Source organism: Vidua chalybeata, chromosome 14 (assembly GCF_026979565.1).
Source record: "Vidua chalybeata isolate OUT-0048 chromosome 14, bVidCha1 merged haplotype, whole genome shotgun sequence".
NCBI lineage: Eukaryota > Metazoa > Chordata > Aves > Passeriformes > Viduidae > Vidua > Vidua chalybeata.
Window position 1 is genome coordinate 4714833 of NC_071543.1, and position 20104 is coordinate 4734936.

At 55.8% G+C, this 20104-nt stretch overlaps 1 protein-coding gene across 3 annotated transcripts in view; it reads right to left on the reverse strand.

Moving 5' to 3' along the window:
• The window catches only part of MID2 (midline 2), a 69539-nt gene extending 60175 nt beyond the window's left edge, over window positions 1-9364 (reverse strand). For 2 of the 3 annotated variants that reach the window (XM_053955397.1, XM_053955399.1), the window contains exon 1: window positions 9165-9246. The gene's annotated coding sequence lies outside the window, so the exon portion shown is untranslated. Of the gene's footprint in view, window positions 1-9164; window positions 9247-9296 lie in introns of those variants that run through there. The other variant, XM_053955398.1, reaches the window with a different exon arrangement.
• Between the last annotated feature and the right edge of the window lie 10740 nt (window positions 9365-20104).

Consider the following 20104-nt stretch of genomic DNA (forward strand, 5'->3'; position numbering starts at 1 on the left):
GCTCCTGTGCTGTACTAGGGTGTTATATGTAACAGGTATAATTCGCGCCATTTTTTTGCATGATATTTATATATAATATTAAATAGTTGTTAGAATGTACCCTTTGGCATTAGAAGCCCCCCTTCTCAGGCAAAACCAGGTGTATGTTGAAACCCAATTTACAAGCAAAAGGATGCGGCTTGCCAGGAGATGGGCCTTATCTGAAGCGATATGAAGACACTCAGGCGCTGATCATCGCGTGAACGACCAGAGATGGGCATCAGGAACATCCCCCGGGCTGATACACGTGAATATTGTGTTCCCGTAAATTTCATCAAGAGTTTCAACGGCTCCGGACTTCGAATTGTTCTGCCTTGTCAGCGAGAAGGAAATCTCATCAACTTATGGGACTCTGAATGAAACAAAGGACTGAATGCCAAAATCCTGCCTTCAGGCAAATTTTCCCTATAAAAATCACTTGTACCAGGATGGTAGTGTGGGAGCATAGGGGGAAACCTCTGCTGAGGCTGATCTCTGTGTCTCGCACCCAGTGCCGATCCCGGGCTTGGCACTGTCCTTTTCCTTGTGGCTGGCTAAGTTAGATCTCTATTGCTAAAATAAATTCTTTTTAATTTTTTTAATTCGGCTGGATAATTTTTCATTCATAACATAGGGGATTGGCATCCTTCAGGGTCTGCACCCCACGAGGCACACTACGGTTATCCCCACTCCAGTGCTTCCTAGAGGACACCAAGCACAGGACACTGGCACCTCACCTCCTCACCCACAGAGGAGTGAAGCTCAAAGAGGTGCAGAGACCACAGTGAAGGCAAGGTTGGGCTCATGGCAAAGCCCACCATGGGGAACAGCCAGGAAACACAGATCCAGACCTGGGAAGGTACCAGTGCTGCTGCCACATGAGCATGACCACAGTGAGGGGTCAGTGCATCCCAGCAAGGAGCTGGCCTCGCACCAGTGCTCCCCAGAGCCCCTCCTGCTGTGCAAAAGTCAAAGCTCTGCTACAGGGATGTTTTCTGGGGGATGGAATAACAACAGATCCCCAACCAAACAAGGGGTGTTCCCCCTGCACAGCATAGTCCCACCTCAGCAAAGGCACAGAGGCCAAGAGGGGCATCCCACCATGGTGCCCCCAGCCTGTTCTGGGCACTGCCCCTCTGCACCACCTAACTAATACTAGGAAGGGAGAAAACTGAATGGGCCAAGGGGGCAAGAGGGGCTCCAGAGGGGACGGGAGCTGCTGTCTGAGCCAAAAGCTCTGTCATGTGTGTGCTGCTGGAGCTCCGAGGAGCACATGTAACCCTGGCACCACGCCAGTCCCCAGCGCATGGGAACACACGCTGCCCATGCCATCGCTTCAGTCCCACTTTGCTGCTCAGGACGGCAGCAGGAAAGCAGCAGTTCCGACCCCCTGGCAGATCCCGGCCACTGCACGGGGGCTGTGCAGTCAGCCCCGAGCCTTGTCGCTGTCCCGACCCAGCGCCCGCTCCAACCTCCCCGCCCCAAAGCGACAGTGCACTTCCCAGAGGTACCACAGGGCCGGGAAATCCGAGGGCCATTGTGCTGCTCCGTGCAAGGTTAAATATATCTGCACAGCTCCTTGGGTTGCATTCCTGGGAGGCTGAAAGGATAAACAACACTTCCTGCAGGAACTGGAGACAATGGGGGGATAATTAGTGCTAATGCCCAGTGCAGAAACAAAGCAGGTAGCAGCAGATATTTTGGACTTTTCTACCCTTCTCCTTCCCTCTGCCCCCTGCAATGCTGAGAAAGTGGCACTCAGACTGGCATAACTGGGCTCCTGGGCCAGCTAAAAGAGATCAATGATTTAAAAGGAGGAAAGCTGCCGCCGTCGAGGGTTCAGCCTGGGGCTTCACCATTCCAGGCTTCCAGGTGCAGAGGACAAGTCTCGGAGACACGTTTGTCCCAGAGCCAGCCAAACTTGAGCTGGGCCCATCCACTGAGGGTCCCAGCAGAGGAGGTTTGGAGGTGCAGCTCGCACCCGTGCCCCGCTTCCAGCAGGGCACAGCCAGTGATGCCAGCGCTGCTCCAGGTCAGCCACGAGCGAACCGCAAGGAGAGGGACCACAAGGGACCCACGGCAACCTCAGGCTCCCTCCGCAGCCAGCCAGAGACCTGCTCTTCCTACAGTCACTTCCTCTTCATTACAGCGAAGGCCCAACTAGGGCTTGTTTTCAAACTACAGCACTTTTTAATCCTTTTTCCTACCCCAGTCCCTTGGGAGTGCTCCGGAGACCAGCCGCATCTCCCAGTGCTCCTCCCGTGCTGCGGAATGACAGCATGACCCAGCGCTCCCTGGACACTTTTCCAGCGCATTACACAGGTCATTTAAAGCCTTTCAAGACCAAATGCTCCCACGCCCTGAGGTGACTCAAAGCCATTAGCATCTCTTTGGGGAGGCCTCTCCACTGCTGCACAGAAGCACTTTTGCCCGTCATCTCAAAATAAAATACACTTATAAACAAAAAAAAGCACCAATTCCCCTTGGCTCAGCCTCCCCCTGCAATATGCCCTGTCAAGGGGCTGGATCTCTAGAGAGAGGAGGAGGAGGCTCCAGCACACAGAACGGACAGCTATGGCAGAGCCACTGGCTGTCCCCATGTCCCATGGTCAGCTCTGAATGTCACAGTGGTGTCCTTCACACTTTATGAAGCACATCAAAGGATGCTCCACCAGCAACACCTCACTGCATCTTCTGGGACCAGCCCCAAGCTCACTCCCCCAGCCACCCAGGAGGGGTTTCCTGAGCCAAGGACACCAGCACAGCCATGCCACTGCAGGACTTGGATTCCCATGGCTCATGCCAGGATGAGGACTAACTGCTGAAGGCAGGCACAGAGCTCACAGAGCCAGGGGAGAAGCATGCAGTTCACCCCATGGATCATCCTGTGGCAATGGACCAGGGAACAACCCTGAACCCAGCACAGGCTGCATCCCAGAGCACACTAAACAAAAGTCCACCATCCCCACCCAGCTGGGTGGAGGACTTGGACCATGCTGGTTGCCTGCACCACACTGCATCTCTCCAAAGGTCTCCTCCCTGCTCTGAGGGGCAGCCAAGGTAATTTTGGCAGCATGCAGGAGCTCTGGATGTGCCTGCCATCCCTTTCAGTTCTGCTCAGCTGCAGGGCATGAAGCAGGTAACTACAAAGGTAATTTCCTCCTGCCATCTCCGCTCCCTCCCTGTGGGCTGCCAGAGGGAGGCAGAGGCTCCTGGCAACAAGAGGCAGGGCACAGAAAATACCTGTTCTCACACACTGATAAGTTCTTTAATGATCTGAAAGGAACCCAAAGCGTTCCGAATTCTGCATTTGTAATGATCACAGACGATTCCAGAGCCTCCCTGCGGGTTTGACATACCAGGTTCCTCCAAGAGCACCTGACACTCCTGATTCCCCATGGGAAATGGATGTGGCTCCACAGACAGGCAAAGAACACAGCTGCTGAGGAATGACAAGTGGACACAAACTCCTGAGGTGCTGGAGGGAGCACAGCACTCTGCAGGGTCACTCCAGGACTGACCACAATGGTGGCCAGAGGCTTGGGAAAGTACTGATGGGAGCAAAAGAGTTTAAAAAAATTCCACCTTTAAAAAATGAATAGCGTTATATGTATAGATATATATTCAGTGTGGCAGGCCCTGGTCTGCCTCATCCAAGTGCTGGAGCACTGAGCAGCACCACAGCCAGCAGTGCCAGCATCACAGTGTCATGCTGGGTCCCAGCATCAGCACAACAGTGCGGGTGGCAGCCTGAGCCAGGACTGCATCCAGCCAAAACCCCAGCCTGCTGCTTAGAGAAGTGTTGAGCCAGGTCACCCTGTAGCTCAAAACCCCCCCACATTCTTCCCCCCAGGAGGCCCAGGGGGCAGTGAATGAGAGCAGCTGCTCACAGCCCCATACCCTGAGCTCAAAGGCCGGTGCTCCTGCTCCAGCCCAGCTCGGCTGGGGTTATTGACCATCCTTGAGACCATCCTTCCCTGCCTCACTGCATTCAGTCCTGTTATACAACCAGGTTTGTGGGGTTCTTTGAGGATCACCCACAAAATGCATTTAAGCTGCTCTGTGTCTCTTTGAAAAAGAAAGCTAATTTATTCCTCAGTATTGCTGCTGTGCTGTCAGAGGATGCTGCAGGCTGCACCTTGGGCAGCTGGCACATTGTCACCTCCCCTGTGCCCCCACAGAACCCCATTCCAGCCAGGCCTCTGCCTCCTGCCTGAATACAATTTTTCCCCTTCAGTCAACCAACTCAAAACTGGGTTTGTGTAGTCAATTTCCTGCATCTGCAAAACAAGAAATAGACTGAGCAATTAATTTCTCTCTGAGACACAAATCTCAGTTATAAACAATAACGACATTCCGCAGAGGCACGGAGCCCTTTCATTTTGGAATCCCACGGAAAGTGTGTAAAGCTGGGGGATCCCTGACACAGCTGGCATACAGACCTGCTGTATGTGTTCCTGCATGGATGCAGCACGAGTCCCTCGGATCTGCCCTCAAGAGTCTCAGTGATGCAGCAAGTTTCCATTATTTCTCACACTGGCTTCTCCTTCTCTAGCAGCATCACCAGACAGTGAGATTTATAAAATACAGTTTTGAGACCTGAGAGCTTGCAGCATCCAACTGCAACATCTGTAAAAAAATCCCAGAAAAATCAAAAACTCCAACTCTTTCAAACAGACAAACAAACAAACAAACAAACAAAAAAAAAAACCCAAAAAAACCCACAACGCTCCCGTTCTCTCCCTCTCCTCTGTTTCCCTTCAGTCACTCTACTGAGAGTAAAAAACTCGGAAGCTGTTTAACCCACACAGTGACAGCAGCGTCCCCATTCATTCACAGGCTGCTCTGGTTGAGATTCCATTCCAGCTGGATCCCACTCGCACCCTTTTCCTGTCCAAGGGCAGAAATCCCATGGGAAATGCCCAAAAGGAAGCAAACCAGATGCCACCACCCAGCTGGGAAGACCTGGCGGCAGCGTTGGGCTCCGGCAGCAGCTCCTCACTGGGCCCTCCCAGCCAGCCTCCCCTTCAACAATAAACAGTTTCCATCAGAATCACGACAAGCCTTTCCACTTTAAGAGACTCCCCCAATTCAGCACAGTCCAAAATGCTCCTGGACTGTGCCAGGGCAGCCTTGGCTGAGGTGGCAGCAGACACAGAACACACCGGGCTTTCCCACACACCTGGGCAAGGAGGGACCTGATGGCACCTGCAGTGGTGCAGTGTCCCCTCCCCAGTCTTGAGCTCCGGGAGCAGTCACTGGTGTAGCACCAGGGGACATTTGGGACAGCCCCTATGAGCAAACACGCACAGAAGAAAGGGACATCATTTAGGGAGAGGGAAAGGGGGACAGGGACATGATATTTAGGTTGGACATCAGGAAATGTTTTTTCACCCAGCAGGTGACTGAAACTGGGACAGGCCGCCCAGGGAAGTGGTGATGACCCCAAGGCTGCCAGAGCTCATAAAGCACTTGGACAATGCTTCCAGGCAGATGTTGAGATTCTTGGGGTGTCTGTGCAGGGCCAGGAATTGGACTTACTGATCCTCATGGGTCCCTTCCAACTTAGCCTATTCTATGATTCCATGAGAGGGATGACAGCAGCACTGAAACACAGGGAACTCCCCCAGCAGAGAGACATCCCCTGCCCTCCTGGCACTCAGGGCACTTCAGGTTTGTTTGCTGGGGGAGGAAGCCAAGCCCACAGTGACATGGGGATCAGTGAGCTGCATGAAGGCTGACTGGCACCACAGAGCTGAGACTGCATGAAAAGAAGATAAAAAGTGGTCCAGCCTGACCCCCCGACCAGCATCCCAGATTTTTGTCACCCAGTCCCATTCCCACACTGGAGCAGGTCTAGGGGCCAGCAACCCACTCCTGTCCTTGCTGTGGTAAAAGGCATTACTGGGGGCTGCCTTCCCCACAGCAGTGAGCTGGCAACCCCAGAAAACAAGGGCAAGGGTGTCCCCACCCTGGCCACAGGACCCACCTGGTCCCAGGGCAGGGAGCCAGAGCAAGGCAGAGTGATGGACTGCCAGCGATCACAATTGGCTGTTTCCTGAGAAAGTGCAGCACATCCAGAGGCACAAAAAGGGCAGTCTGTCACTGGCCGTGCTCCCTGGGCCAGGGGCTGGGACAAAGACAGGGAAAGGGCAGATACTGAAGCCCCCACATCCTGCCGATGCTGGCAGGGCCCCACCACTGGCACCTCAAAAGCTGCAGCATGCCTAGCTCTGCCCCACATTCTCCCAAGGATGACACAGCCACAAGCTCTGGGCTCAGCACCGTGCCCCTCCCTGCACCCGAGGCATGTCCAGGGCCGCTGGCACGAAGGTCCAACCCAACGTTTCCAGGGCTGTGTAGGAACACATGCAGGCGCCCAGGGTCCGAGGGGTGAGACGTTCCCTGCATGCCACTGGAGCCCTCCGCCCTCGCACAGCACAAGGCGCCTTTCAGAGTCACACAGACACACCATTTTCCCGCTGGTGACCTCCTTGCCCTGGCATTTTTGGGACCCAGGCTTCACAGTAGTGAGCAATGGTGTTGGAAGCAGCAGCATCCCCACGAGGGTGCTCGCTGGTCAGAGGGGCTGCCAGGGCTGCCCGTTCACACAAGATGATGGCACTCATTAGGCTGCAACACACACTCGCTTTCCAGGCAAAGAACACTAAAAACAAGGGAAAGCAGCAACACAGGCTACAGCCTCTCCAAGGCTTTTGTCGCTCTCCAGAAGGGAGCTCAGGGGAGCAGCCACCCTCCCCTCACAATGAGGGGAGCACCAGCCTCAGAGGGGTTCCGAGCAGGCTAAGGAGGGTTTGTTACAGAAGGTGTTTGTACTCAGCAGCAGCAACTCCTTCCATAGGAACAAAATAATCACACTGCTCATCAGCTTCCTTTAATGAACCAGCTGCGCAGCCTGCAGAGACAGTTCTGGTTCCAGCATCTCTGATGGGACAGACTTGGTCCCTCCAGTGACCAGCCTTCAGGATGCTCCAATGCCCTAAAGCCAGGGGTTGACCCAAGAGCTAAAAGGCTCAAGGCACCCCTCCACACTATAGAAGCCACAACTGACAGCTCAGGAACCCACAGAGAGCCCAGGGGAGTCGCAACGTGGGTTTGGAAACACCTATCCATCCCTAGAGGGGATGGAGCAGGAGACAACATAATCCTGGCTTTAAAAGTAAGTTATTTATCAATCTCACATGGTCCCAGGGCCAACCCCACTCTGCTCACAAACAGGCACACACACCGACACAAACCCCTGTACCTCAGAGGCCAGCACAGCTCAGCCGGTGCACGCTTTGCAAGGCAGGGATTTATCACCCACTGCAGCTCCATTTCTTTTGCAAAGCAGCACTTCCAAACCAGGCAGGATGTGGGCTGTGCACAGGCACGGCCTCCCAGACGCCATGGAAGGCTGCACAGGGCACAGACCCAGCTCAGAGCACAGCAGCCGGCACGTCCAGGGCTCTGTAGCCACCTGCCTGAACTGAGACAGCTGCTGCTGTCGTTGGCATCAATTCATCCTTCCTGCTTGTAGTGCTATTGCACTTACTGTCTTTTCCCAGGAGCGTCCTCAGGGAACAACCCCTCGGTGCGAGGGTATTCCAGCACTGCTGCCTGGGCCAGCCTCCCTCCTTCCCTCACTCCATACTGTGGCCGGTTTTACTACCCCTTGGTCAGGGGCACAAGCCAAGCCTCGAGTGTACTCCTCGACGGCGAAATGCAGCAGAGACAAGCTCAGCACAGAGCCCCTGACACCCGGAGGAGCGGGGGCAGCTCTGCACAGCCCCTCCAGCACAGACCGGGGGTCACCGCCCGCTGCAGCCGGGGTACAGGACGGAAGGGCACTGCAGAAGGGTCTAAGAGCACCTCGAGCCTACACTCAACGCCCCCCCGGCAGGTCGGTGGCACCTCTCAGATTTGCCCGACACTGCCCGATGATGCCCCCGTGCCACCTGGGAGCCAATAGTGCCCTGTGCTCCGCCAGGCACTGCTGCCAGCTCCCACCCGGCTGCGGCAGCTCCTCCGGCAGAGCCGGTCTCCTTAAAGCCGCCTTCCGACAACAAAAGCCGAGCCGAAACCTCCGGGCTGGCTGGGGAGACCTGGGCGGCAGCCAGGAAGGGCAGGAGCCATTAACGCCGGCGTGTCCGGACTTGAGGGAATGACGGAGCAAGCAGAGCCATCTGCCCTCGCCGGAAACTCCGCAGACCGCTGGGCAGAACGGACCTTCACCGCGCTCCAGCCCTCGCCAGCTGTGCACACAGGGGCAATAAACCTGCGGTTGGGATGTTTTTTGAGGCAAAACAGGAAAATAAAGCGCGAGAACGAGGTGTCACTTGGGCGCGTCTTCCAGCAGCTGCACAGATCCTCGACGCAAGCAAACACACTCCGCTGCCAGCTCAGCAGTGACACCCCAAAGTGCGGGCAGTACCCCGGAAATGTCTCCCGACCCCCGGTGTCCCAGGGGGCAGCGCTGGCAGACCTCCCACACGTGGCCGTGTCTCTCCTCTGCGGCTTCCGAAGCGCCGGTCACGGAGCCCGCTACCGATTAACTTCCATGGCCCTGGAGTTCAGCAGATTCCAGGCGCGCTGGGGGAAGGGGTGCGGGGGGGCCCAGGAGGATCAGGGCAGCACCGGCCCCGCACCGTCTCTGTAACAGCGACGACAGCCCGGCACCACAAACTGCCGGGAGCTGGAGTGCGGGCACGGGGCTGGGCGGCGAGAGGGAGACGACACTCTCCACCGGGGCGAGGGGGAAGGCGGGGGTATGAGGAGGTGGGCGCGGGATCCCTAAAGCCACGGGCGGGGAGCCGGGAGCCGCCGAGTTCGTATCCGCTCCGCCCGTAACGCACCGCCGCTCCCCAGCGGGACGGCTCTCGGCGAACCGGGGCTACGGGAAGGCCGCGTGAAGCGCCGCGCGGGGACAGGCCACCTGGGTCTCCCCGCCAAGCGGCGGAAGGTGCCGGAGCGGGCTGGCAGACGCACTCGGTGACGGGGAGAGGCGATTGGGAGCGGGGGGAGCCTGCAACGGCTCCCGGGAAGGGCGGCAGTCCCCCGCCCCGGCACTTGCTGCAAATCAGCGGGAAGGGCCGCGCCAGGGCCCCGACGGCCGGTTCGGTGCTTCCTCCCGCCCCGGTACCTACCATAGGGTCGCGGCATTCCCTCCCCGACTCGGTGCGTCCTCCCGCCCCGATGCCGGTACGTACCGGCGGCCCGCGGGAGCCCCCCCGGCCCGCCCCAGCGCGCCCGCCCGCCCCGGTGCCGCCGGTACGTACCGGCGGCCCGCGGGAGCCTCCCCGCCGCTGCCCGGGCATCTTGGAGGCGCGGGGACACGGCGGCGGCGGCGGCACGCGCGGGGCGGGGCCAGGGAGAGCGCGCGGCCCCGCCCCTCCCGCTTGGCCCCGCCCCGCCGCAGGTGAGGCCGCGGCAGCGGCGCCGGGAACGCGCACGGGCCCGGCGGGACCGCGCGGGGCGTGGGGACTGCCCCGTGGGGACAGTGCGTGCCCCCGTGGGGACACTGTGTGCCCCGTGGGGACACTGCGTGCCCCTGTGGGGTCGAGGCCGTGCGTGTTCCATGGGCTGGGGACACTGTGTGTGCTCCATGGGACCGGGGGCGCTGTGTGTGTGCTCCCTTAGGCGGGGCACAGTGCATGTTCCTGTGGGGTGGGGGGCATTCCGTGCTCCCGTAGGGTCGGGGACACTGTTTTCCTGCGGGTTCAGAGGCAATGTGTGTCCCTACGAGATGTGGGGAACTGTGTGTTCCCATGCAGTGGATGGCACCGTACGTCCGTGTGTTTGTGGTGAGACTTGGTACCTTGACAGCCTTGGGTCTTTCAACACATTTATTTTTTTCAAAGTGAAAAATGAATTAAATGGGGTTTTCACCACCTGGTTCAGCATCACAAAGGGCTATCCCACCCAGTGTTCTCCATACACCAAACCAGCTCTGGGTGAGGTTGGATTGTTGCGTGCAAAGTGCACATATATATGTATCCACAACAATAACATCAAAGGGAAACATGGGAGGGGGAACCCAGAACTGTAATTTATTCCTTGGTAATATGGGGACATGTGGCGCGGGTTATTTATATTTGAAGGCTGCCCAGAGTGTAAAATGAGCCGTCTTTTAAAAATAAACCTGAGGAAAAATACATCCAGGCTCCTGGTGCATCTGAAGGTGAGGCCAAGCTGCCGGCAGGTGCTGGAGGAGCCGCTGTGAGCCGGGAGCAGCAGGCACCTCCTCTGTGCCCTGAACGCCATCATCACTGCACACACACACACAAGCACCGTGTTGGGGCTCTCCAGTGAGACATGACAGATGCAAGGCCGCTGAGCAGCCGAGGCTGCCACCACCACCATGGCTGACCTGGTTCTCACCTGTTTCACTGTGCAGAGGGACCACGAATGCTTGCTTCCAGCAGGGTCTGACAACAGGGGGGTTAATATGCACCATGTTGTTTGCATTAAACCCCATCCCTGATTTTCTAGCAGTGAAAGCACAGCCCAGGCAGCTGTGGCCAAATCACAGAATCTAGAGCTGTCCTGGGACCAGCCTTTGTCTCTGTACCTGTGCAGAGCAATGTGAGGTGAATGAACAGCCTGACCATGGCCCCATCCTCTGACCCTTGGACAGGCAGGAAATTAAAGCCACTTTTCCAAATTCAGAACCACCTGTAGCCCACAGCAGGTAGCCAGGGGCGGGTTCAGGCTCTGAGCAGAGCCGGAGCCCATGGCTGGGCAACAGCAGAGATGTGCAGCCCCCAGACATGGCACATTAGGCTGCAGGGAACTGAGACCAGTGACAACGTGCAGATGGCTGGAGGTCACAACAAAGTCCCACCACCAAGGGTCTTTGGGTGACAACCTGACTGCCCAGTACTCACTGCAGTGCTGGAGTGCAGATACCAGTGGCAGCTCAGCCCTGATCTCTGAGAGCCTCAGCCTTCTTCCCACCGCAGCCAGGGACACAAAGCCCGGATGTGTGGTGGCCAGCTCCATAGTGTGCCCATGTCCCTCTAGCTCCAGTGCCAGCCTCACCACAGAATGAGTAGGGCCAGGAGCAGCTGCAGGGGTGGCACAGCAGAGATCAGTCTCAGTGTCTCCTCTGCACCCTGGGAACCAGCTCGTGGGGCTGGAGCAGCTGCTGGGATGCCGCAGTGGAGATCAGCCCCTGTGCCTCCCCTCTCTGCAGGATCTGGCTGTTGCTGGCACTCCCAAGCTGAGGGCTGTGGTGGATGTGCACAGCTGTGGCCCCAGCTGCTGAACAGAGCCAATGCCAAGGCCCAGAGTGGGCTGGCACTCACCAGACCATAGCTCAGAGACATAGTATATTGAAGTCCCTCAGAGAGTTTTCCTCATGGATCACTGCAGATGCCAGGCCTCCCTAGAGGTGTGATGGGCACTGGATTAGCTGGGATCCTGCATTAATCGGCAGAGTGGCAGAGGTGACCTTGGGCAAATATTTACAATTACTGTGGTGTCATGTCTGCGCATGTACTCAAAACACAGAAGGGGTAGAGTTCAAATGGCACTTTAATGAGCTGCAGGGCAGCAGGAGGGCAGAGCTCCTCACGCTGATGTGCTGAGTAGTCCAGGGTGGGGAGATCATCTCCATCTGCCCACAAAGGCGTGTCAGCGTCGGAGTGGCAAGTGCTCAGCAGCCCTTCTAGGACCTGTGCGTTTTGAATAGGGACCATCTCGGTTTCTGCATCACATGGCTGTGAGCATGTTGCTTGGAGCCAGGGAATTGCAATTTTCCTGCCCAAGGCTGGTCTGCACTCACATCCACATTGCACAGACAGAGGAATGGAAACACTCGAGTTGTGCTGTGTGCCTGGGATGCCGACTGAATAAATAACACGAGGTTATAAAGCAGGGTTCCCCCTTGAAAATTTGTTCTTCCAGTGGAAAACACAGAGGAAAAAAATCCTTTTAAGTTCTGCATCCCTCTTCCCACTCCTTCTGAAGAGCAGGCAGGCAGTGTGGAGATGAGCAGGGCTTGATGGATGAATTACCCCAGAAGAATTTATTCTCGATTCTTTTCTACATTTTGATGATTTCATTTCTCCAGCTCTCATTAGCACCTCCTCTATCCCCAGTTCTTCCCCAAAGGCATTCTGCTCTGGCTCCCTCCTGCTGCGGAGGGAGCGGCAGAGCAGGGATAGAAGTGGATGCTGTGCACCACCTCATGTTGAGGCCTGGAATTTCAAAGCCTGATACCAGCTCCGGCTCTCTCCCGTGGCGAGGGAGGAGGAGTACTCATCTGCCCCAGAATTTACTCTGCTGGATAAGAGCGATGCCTCGGCCTCACACAAGCGCGCAGTGGCAGTGTTAAGACCTTTGTTAAAGCCCCGTGGTCTGACAGACCTGCCAAAGCCCCAGCAGCCAGATGAGCTGTCCCACAGTCTCTGAGGGTTAATTTCTGAAGAGTAAAGTCTGTTTTGCCAAGTCTGTCCCTTTTCTGCATTCAGACCAACCCTGGATGCTCCCCCAGTCCAGTACAGCTCTTTCAGAAGGCTCACAGGATTTTTGTGTCACCCTGTTTGTGAGCAATCCCTTGCTCTGCCTCCCCTCCCCAGGACCCTCAAGAGGGAAAGGAGGCAGGCTTTAACAGGTGAGAACTATCCAGCCAGGTTTCCAGCCACCTCCTGCACATCTCTGTACTGCCAATGCCATTTGCACTCTCCCATGCTGAAGCTCAGCAGCAGATTTGATCACGAAGTCCTGTTGTGCCAAGGAAAAGGCTCCCGAGTCCCTCAGGTCAGCCATACAGAGGGATGACATGCTGCCTGTACTTTTCTCTGGCATCCTTGGGCTGTGGGTCGCCGCTGTCACATATTCATGTTGGAAAAACATGCACACTGCTTGCGGAGCTCAGGGCTCAGCGTTACACAGCTGTAATTCTGCGTTCTGCACAACATCCCACGCGCAGAGCCAGCTGTGGTGGCCTGAGCTGCACCTGCACCAGCCCGTGGATGGGAGAGGGGCCCAAGCCTATCCAGCCTTGCACTCAAGTGTCGCGGTGGGCAGAGGCGGTAGAGTGCTGCGACCTTCCTAGAGCAGCGTCTTTGAAAAGACGTTCTGGGCGCGCAGGCATGTCTCGCTCTGGCCGAGTGATTTCAGCCACAGGCGACACAGAAGGAAGGGACAGAGTCTTCGTATGGGGTGACACAGAGGGTCTTTATTGAGCTCCTACCGCAAAGGGGTCCAGGCAGAGAGAGCAGGGCTTTGTACAGGGATAGCGAGGGGCGGGGCAGAACATCAGAACGAACGAGGTGAGGTCACAGGAGCAGAACTGACGGGAAGGGCCTATGGGATACATGGAATCAACATACGGCAACAATGCATTCTGGGGGAAGCTCTTCCCCCTCACCATGACCTGAGGTTCTTGCTTAAGGTTCTTGTCCCTCCAGGGGAGGAGGGTAAGCTTGTTCCCAGCCAGTTTCCCGGCCTCCATACCCAAGGACACAATTTTGACCCCTAAACAATCAATTAAGTAGGAAATAAACCAAGAAGGAAGTACAGAAGTAACTCCCAAGGTTGCGCACTGCAGAACACAGCACTGCACTTAGCAGGACACACACTGCAGGGAGCAGGGCAGCGCTGCTGGAGTGTTCCCATGAACTTTATTTCAGGCTGCTGAACCTGCTCAATGGAGCATCCAAGGGGAATATTGGCTCTCAAAGCACAGAGATTTCTAATGTGTTTTTATGAGAATTTCTCCTTCCTCTGACGTACTTCCAAAGCTGCATTTGAGAATGTCCCTTTGTACACACACATCCCTGTGATAGCACAAAGGGAAAGGGAGGTTACACCACACCTGCGTTCACCAGGTCCTAACCAAGGATGGCTCAGGCTGCTGTCCCGGGGCTCTCACAATGACCACACTGGCTTGGGGAAAGCTTCAGGTAACCCCTGTGCTGTGCAAAAGAGAAGCCAGCTCTCAGCAGCCAAACCAGCTTTCCTCAACCCCAGCCAGCTCCTGGCATCACCAGAGCTGCCCTGGGGAGCATTCCCCCTCCCCAGCTCACAGCTCACACACACTCAGGGCAGCCCTTCCATGTTCACGTGAACCTCCCACTTTCTTTGAGCCTCACATACTGACAGGTAACAAGTATTCCACTACTATAGTTTTTTCACCCCAGCAGTAGGCCATCTTAGCAACTAAACAAAGCAAATATGCACTTAGTAAAACTTAGGTCAGGCTTATAACCAGAAAAAAGCAATATGCTCACTCCAGAGCACTCAAAATTTCCTCAACAGTCATCAGCTGCACTCAAAGGATATAAAAGACTTTCCAAAATGGAAAGATGTGCTCTCCCAGCTTATATATTCCCCTACCCCCTTACCTGCAGCACTCAGCAAGTCATTCCTCCTCCCTGTTCACACCTCATCAGCTGGAAGTTGAGAGAAAAAAATGAATGTTGACCTTGAGCGAATTTAAGGAGAGACAAATGACAGCAGATCCTCCCTTGGGGTTCACAGTAGCACCTCTGGGTAGGAGCACGTGCTGGGCAGGGAACTGGAAGACAGGACTGAGGTTTGCCAGAGCAGGATCCCTGTTTTGGCTGAGCAGGTGCCCATCCCTATGTGTGGGGCACACAAGAACTGTCCTGAGCCCGCTGCCCACCCTCAGTAAATAACTCATGTTCCTAAACAGCATTGTCTTTGTTATTGAGGCAGAGGAGGGAGCAAAAGACGCATTGAGGGCATTTACTGAATCAGGTTGTGAAATAGAGGCTGCGTGGTCTCAGACATCACCGTGGGCTGGCTGCCCACAGTCTCTCCCCAGAGGTGGCACAGGCAGAGCGGCTGCCAAGGCACAGGTGTGGGGATGGCGAGACTGCAGCGGGTGAAGCCCAGATGTTTATCTGGGCAACAGGAGCAGGCAGGCCTCCTGGGAGGCAGCTAACCTTAGGAATGACTGAAACCCAGGGAGAGAGCTGAACACAGCCCTGGGTAGGGAGTTGGCTCCTCTCCATCAGGGAGAGAGGCCAAGAGCTTTTAGGCAGCCTGGAGAATGGAGCTTGCCTCACAGGCCACGCAGAATAGAACAAAATGCAGATCAGAGTGAGAGAAGCTCATCTCAAGGATAATTTGATGTGCTGCTGTTCAGTGAGAGGAGCTGGAAGAGCAACTGATGCTGCAAGCACAACAGGTGAGGCTGCATGAGCTGACAAGGACACTGATGGATGTGGCTGAGCCTGGCAGGAGAAGACCCTTCCCATGAATACGGTTGCCACCTCATTACAGGTTGTCAGCCCTCAGGTCCATAGGCAAGGTTCAACTGAAGCCTCCCTGAGCTCCAGCCTCTTCTTCTCTGCACCCCTCCCCCAGCCAGCTGTGACTCCCCAGTGTCAGGAGAGGAATTCCCTGTGGAACAGGCACCTGGCCTAGCAGGTCCAACAGGGTGCACTGCCTGCTGCTCTGCTCCTCCCTCAGCAGGTGTGGGGCTCGGGAGAAGAGTTGTGTGTGCTGGCTCCAAATAAAGTGATGTTCAGGCTTGATGGGAAATTGAAGTTGGGAGGAGGAAGAGGAGGAGGTGGAAGATGGAACCATGCACAGGTGTACACATACACTGACTTTCTTGTCCCCTCCATTGCTGCTGGGGCTGGTGAAGGGAAGGGACATCCCACATGGGAGCTAAAACTATGCAGAGAAGCTGAAAGGTGTGGTGAAGCTTCAAAATTTCAGCTACTTCCCATAGCAGAGGCCATGGTGACACCAGTCCAGCCCATGAAAGCTTGCATGGGGAGCTGGTGCTGAGCAGGAAAAGCTTCTTTCACCTATCACAGGTCTGGCACAAAAGCTGAGCCAGGAGTCTCACCCAACAGTTCAGAGGGGAAACACAATCCACTCAGCTCATTAGGAGGGTGATTAGTTACTCAAAGCATTTACTGAGGATTGTGGTGGGATCTCCACCACCAGCCCTGAACACCAGCCAGCCCGTGCTTCATTCCCAGAGAGGTGGGACCCAGAGCTGAGCTGATCAGTGTGGTGAGCTGCCTGCTCATCCCAGCTGCCCCTGCTCTCTGGGGATGGTCCATTCAGCTGACATGGCAAAACAAAAATATTGTTCATTTGGATGGAGATAAAAGGTAAAAACTTCACATCTAAGGGCTCAGAAGTGTTGTTCTGGAGGTGGTTTATCTCCCTGTTTTCCAGAGAGGCTCCTGCTTGACCAAACCACTGTGCAGCTATCCGAGGATCTCAGTCTTCAGCTGGCACCAAATTCCTGCAGAGCAGGGAGCTCACACGTATTTTTTTTATTTTTAAAGCTCCAGTAGGATTGTTATACCTCACCATCTACTTAAAGTAAGGCAAGTTTCTTGCCTTCCCAGCAACTCACAGATGCAAAGAGAATGTCAGTATGAGGTTTTAAGGAGATCTGATGCTTGTTTGATGGAAGTAGCCTTCCCAACACTGTCCCCTCATGCTGGTCGCATCCTGGGGTTTGTGGAGCTGCTTTGCTGCTGCTGGAAAAGTTGGTCTATTTCTCACACAGCTCATTATTGTAATTGCAGCTCTCACGAGAAATGTGTTCCTTCACAGGCACATCCATCCTAATGGCTTCTGCCTCACTGCCAAGGATAAATCATCACAAATCAGGGCTACGAGGACTTTTGGAGAGCACTTCTGCTTCAGGTGTTTCACTCTGTTGGTGAAGGAGCCCTCTGAGACACCCATCAGCCAACTGAGAGTTGTGTTTGGGGAACACATTGCTGGCTCAACAGAGTGAGGGAAAACTGCTTTCAATTCACTTTCATAGTGAGCAGAATGTTCAGAACTGCCCTGCCCGGCACCCCCTGAGCAGGCAGCCCCAGGGAGTACCTGGGTCAGTCCTCACAGGTGCTGCAGTGCACTGGGTGAGTTTTTGCAACCTTATAGCCATTCACAAAGGTTTGCAGATTTGAAAAATGTATTTCCACCAGTTCAGGAGGGCAGGAGAGCTGGCTCAGTGCACGGGATGCTGCTTTCCTGGGGGGATGTTGCTATTGGAAGGGGTTGGTGCTCAGTGGGCTGGGCAGAGCTCAGCACCTCCCCAGGCATTCTGCAGGAGATGGGGGTAGGGGAGCTGTTGGGAACCCCAGGGTGCTGCTGTGTGAGCTGCAGTGGGCAGGGGAGCTCCAGGGCTGCCCATAGCCTTTGCAGAGCATCGCCACAGAATGCCACGTGCTCCCAGGGCCTGCCTGTCCTGATGGGAGCAGCAGCACAACCCAGAAGAGTCCCGAGGGACTGGATGTGTGCTGAGCCCAGGCACAAACCACGGATGGGAGACTGAGGTGATGGAGCTGAGCTGATGTGCTTCAGCCTCATCCTCAGCCTTCATACCCATCCCCACGCACAGAGAGAGATGTGGGGCTGGGGGAGCAGAGCCCAGGGGTCACCTTAGTGGGACCTTGTCAGAACAGGGAACCCAACCCTGTGCTGAGCACAGCAGGGATGAGCACAGGGGATGCAGACCTTTGCAGAAGGTCTGGCCAAAGGTGACCTCACCTCCTCCATGTCACCGCTGGGATTTGCCCAACAGGACTCCCCCAGAGGCCCTGGGGATGCACTTGGACACTCACAGAACAGTGCTGCACAGCCCTGCCTGCTGCCTGCACCAGAACTGGCCCTGGTTGGGTTCCCACCCAGTGCTGCCATTATCTCTTCCTGGGATCAGCTGGTGCCAAGCCCTTTTTGGGTGAGAGGCAGCTCTCCTGGCTTTGGGCCACAGCAGGAGCCATGCTGGGAACCAGGTGAGACGAGGGCACTGCGGGGCAGCTGCCTGCCAGGCCCTCACCACTGACCCTGGCCGTGGTGCCTGCTCTGCCCCTCCAGCTGGACGGACACCAGATGGATGTGCTGCATGGCCACCAGAAGCACCCATGCAGGACCACCCAAGCCCAGCCCAGCTGCCGCTGTCCCTGCGCAGGCTCTGCATCTCCCTGCACGCAGAAGCACAGGTTGTCCGCCCTGTTCCACAGGAACCAAGAACTGGAGCTTTCCAGAGACCTCAAGGGGCTCAGAACTCTCCCCTGCAAGCCAGGACATCAGCGATAGCCCCATGCTACTGCCAGGAGTGATTGTCCTTCCCACTGACTCATTCTCGCAGGCACAGATAGATTTGAGTCCTTCCAAACTTTGCAAGAGTCATGGAGGGTTTTCCAAAAATCATTCATCAAAACTTCTGCAGATAATTATGAGTTTGTTGCTCATTTATTAGCACCAGGCTGTAATTACTTGGTATCCAGATGATTTGCTACATAGATATGTGCTGCTGAGTAGGTCAGATGAGTACAAGGCTCAGATTAGGATTTTAAAGTGTGTTTTTCCAGGAAAGCCTGCAATGCATCCCTAAATGCTGCTGTGCTGTCAACAGCACATCTGTGGGAAGGTGGAGGCAGACATGGGGACTTTGGGATAAATGTGGAGAAGCCTTTATAGATAATTTTGCTCTGATTTGTCCAGCTATAGCAATGTGGGTGCAGGGACATTGCTTTGTGTTTTCTAGGTGTGTCAAACATGTATCCCTGTGACAGTTTGCCTGTCCCCAGCCAGTACCTTTTCAAGTCTTTTTGCTCTTCAGTGGCTGGATGCAGCACGTAAGTGGCCATGCAACAGCACTTGGCCAAAGCCCTGCCCCTGTGACCCTGTGATGACACTGTCTTCAGCCATGGCTCTGCTCCCTATTCTTGGGACCAGCCCTGGTGCCAAAGCTCCCAGCCCCAGGGCTGTGGTTGTGCCTTTAGGGTGTGCAGGTGGTGCTCCCTGTTTTTAGGGCAGAAGGATGCCCTGGTTCTGGAACTACCCAGGAACACAGGGAGCAGATCTTTCTGGCAACAGCTGCCCTTCCTGGCTCTGTTTGGACACTATGGCTTCCATAAAGAGCCTGTCCTGTTGCCCACCCCCACAGCAGAGGCAGAGCAGGAGCTGCCTCTCCAGCTCAGAGGGGAACAGAGACCCCAGGAGCTGTCAGGCCTTTCAGGAGCTCTCACATGGCAGGTGAAGCTCAGCTGGTGCTGCCGCTTTGTGTCAGGGCCGGTAGCAATGGAGACAGAGCCCAGGCTGCCCTGGGCAGGACATTCCCCGTGAGAGCTATACAAGATCCCCCCTTATTGAGGGGATGGGCAATGCCATCTGCTCAGTGTGCCTGGAGCTCCTCTGCATGCCCTTGGCTGGGCTGGCTGGGCTTGTCAGCACAATCTGTCCCAGCACTGGAGCAGGAGAGGGGCTTCCTCCCGCGAGTGAATCACCTGCACAATCCAGGGAGCTCTGGGCTGCCTTTGAAGCACTGGTTCATCTCTTTTTTCAGCATCCTGTGGGGGACTTGGACATCCCACATACCCCAGACCAAAGGTGGTTTGAGGGGAACCTGGCTTTGTGTGGGGCAAGTCAGGATAAGCTCTAGCACCTCCCAGCCCCGAAACTGGCATCAGCCTGCTGCCCACAGGAGTTTTGCTCCTGGAAACCACCCTCATGGCTGGCCACAGACGCCCCAGCACCTCCGATCCCCAGCACAGTCTGGTCCCTCCGTGGTGAGTCACGTCCCTCCCCTCCCTTCCCAGCTCTGTGTGTGTGGGGCATGTGGGTCTCAGAGGGTCTCCAGCAACCCTACACCATGAACAGCAGTGGGTACTCTTTGCCTCTGGTTGAGCAGGTGTCAGTGTGGCCTCCTGAAGGGCACATTAACCTCTGGGAATGATGCCAGGCATGGAGAGTGAACCATGCATCCCAGGGAAGGAGTTAACTTCGGAGTCTGTGGCTCTGTCAGGGCTCATCCTGTGCTCTCCGCAGCATCTTCCTCCTTCTCCTGCTCTCCTCTGGACAAAGGATGCTCCAGAGCCTGTTCCAGAGGCAGCACATGTGACCACACAAGCTGTTTCCTCCCCCGTGTACGGCTACCTGGCCAGGAGCTGTGGTCCCATTTGAATGACTTGCCTCCAGCAGTTAAAATCCTTTGGCCAAAATCCTCAACTCCTCAGAAGGCTGGGGGGCAGCTGTGAGATTCCCTGAGGAGCCTCAGCATGGGCAGGAACAGGGAGTTATGCCACAAGATCAGCTGTGGAGAACAGGAGCCCATGTGTTCAATGGCTTGGAG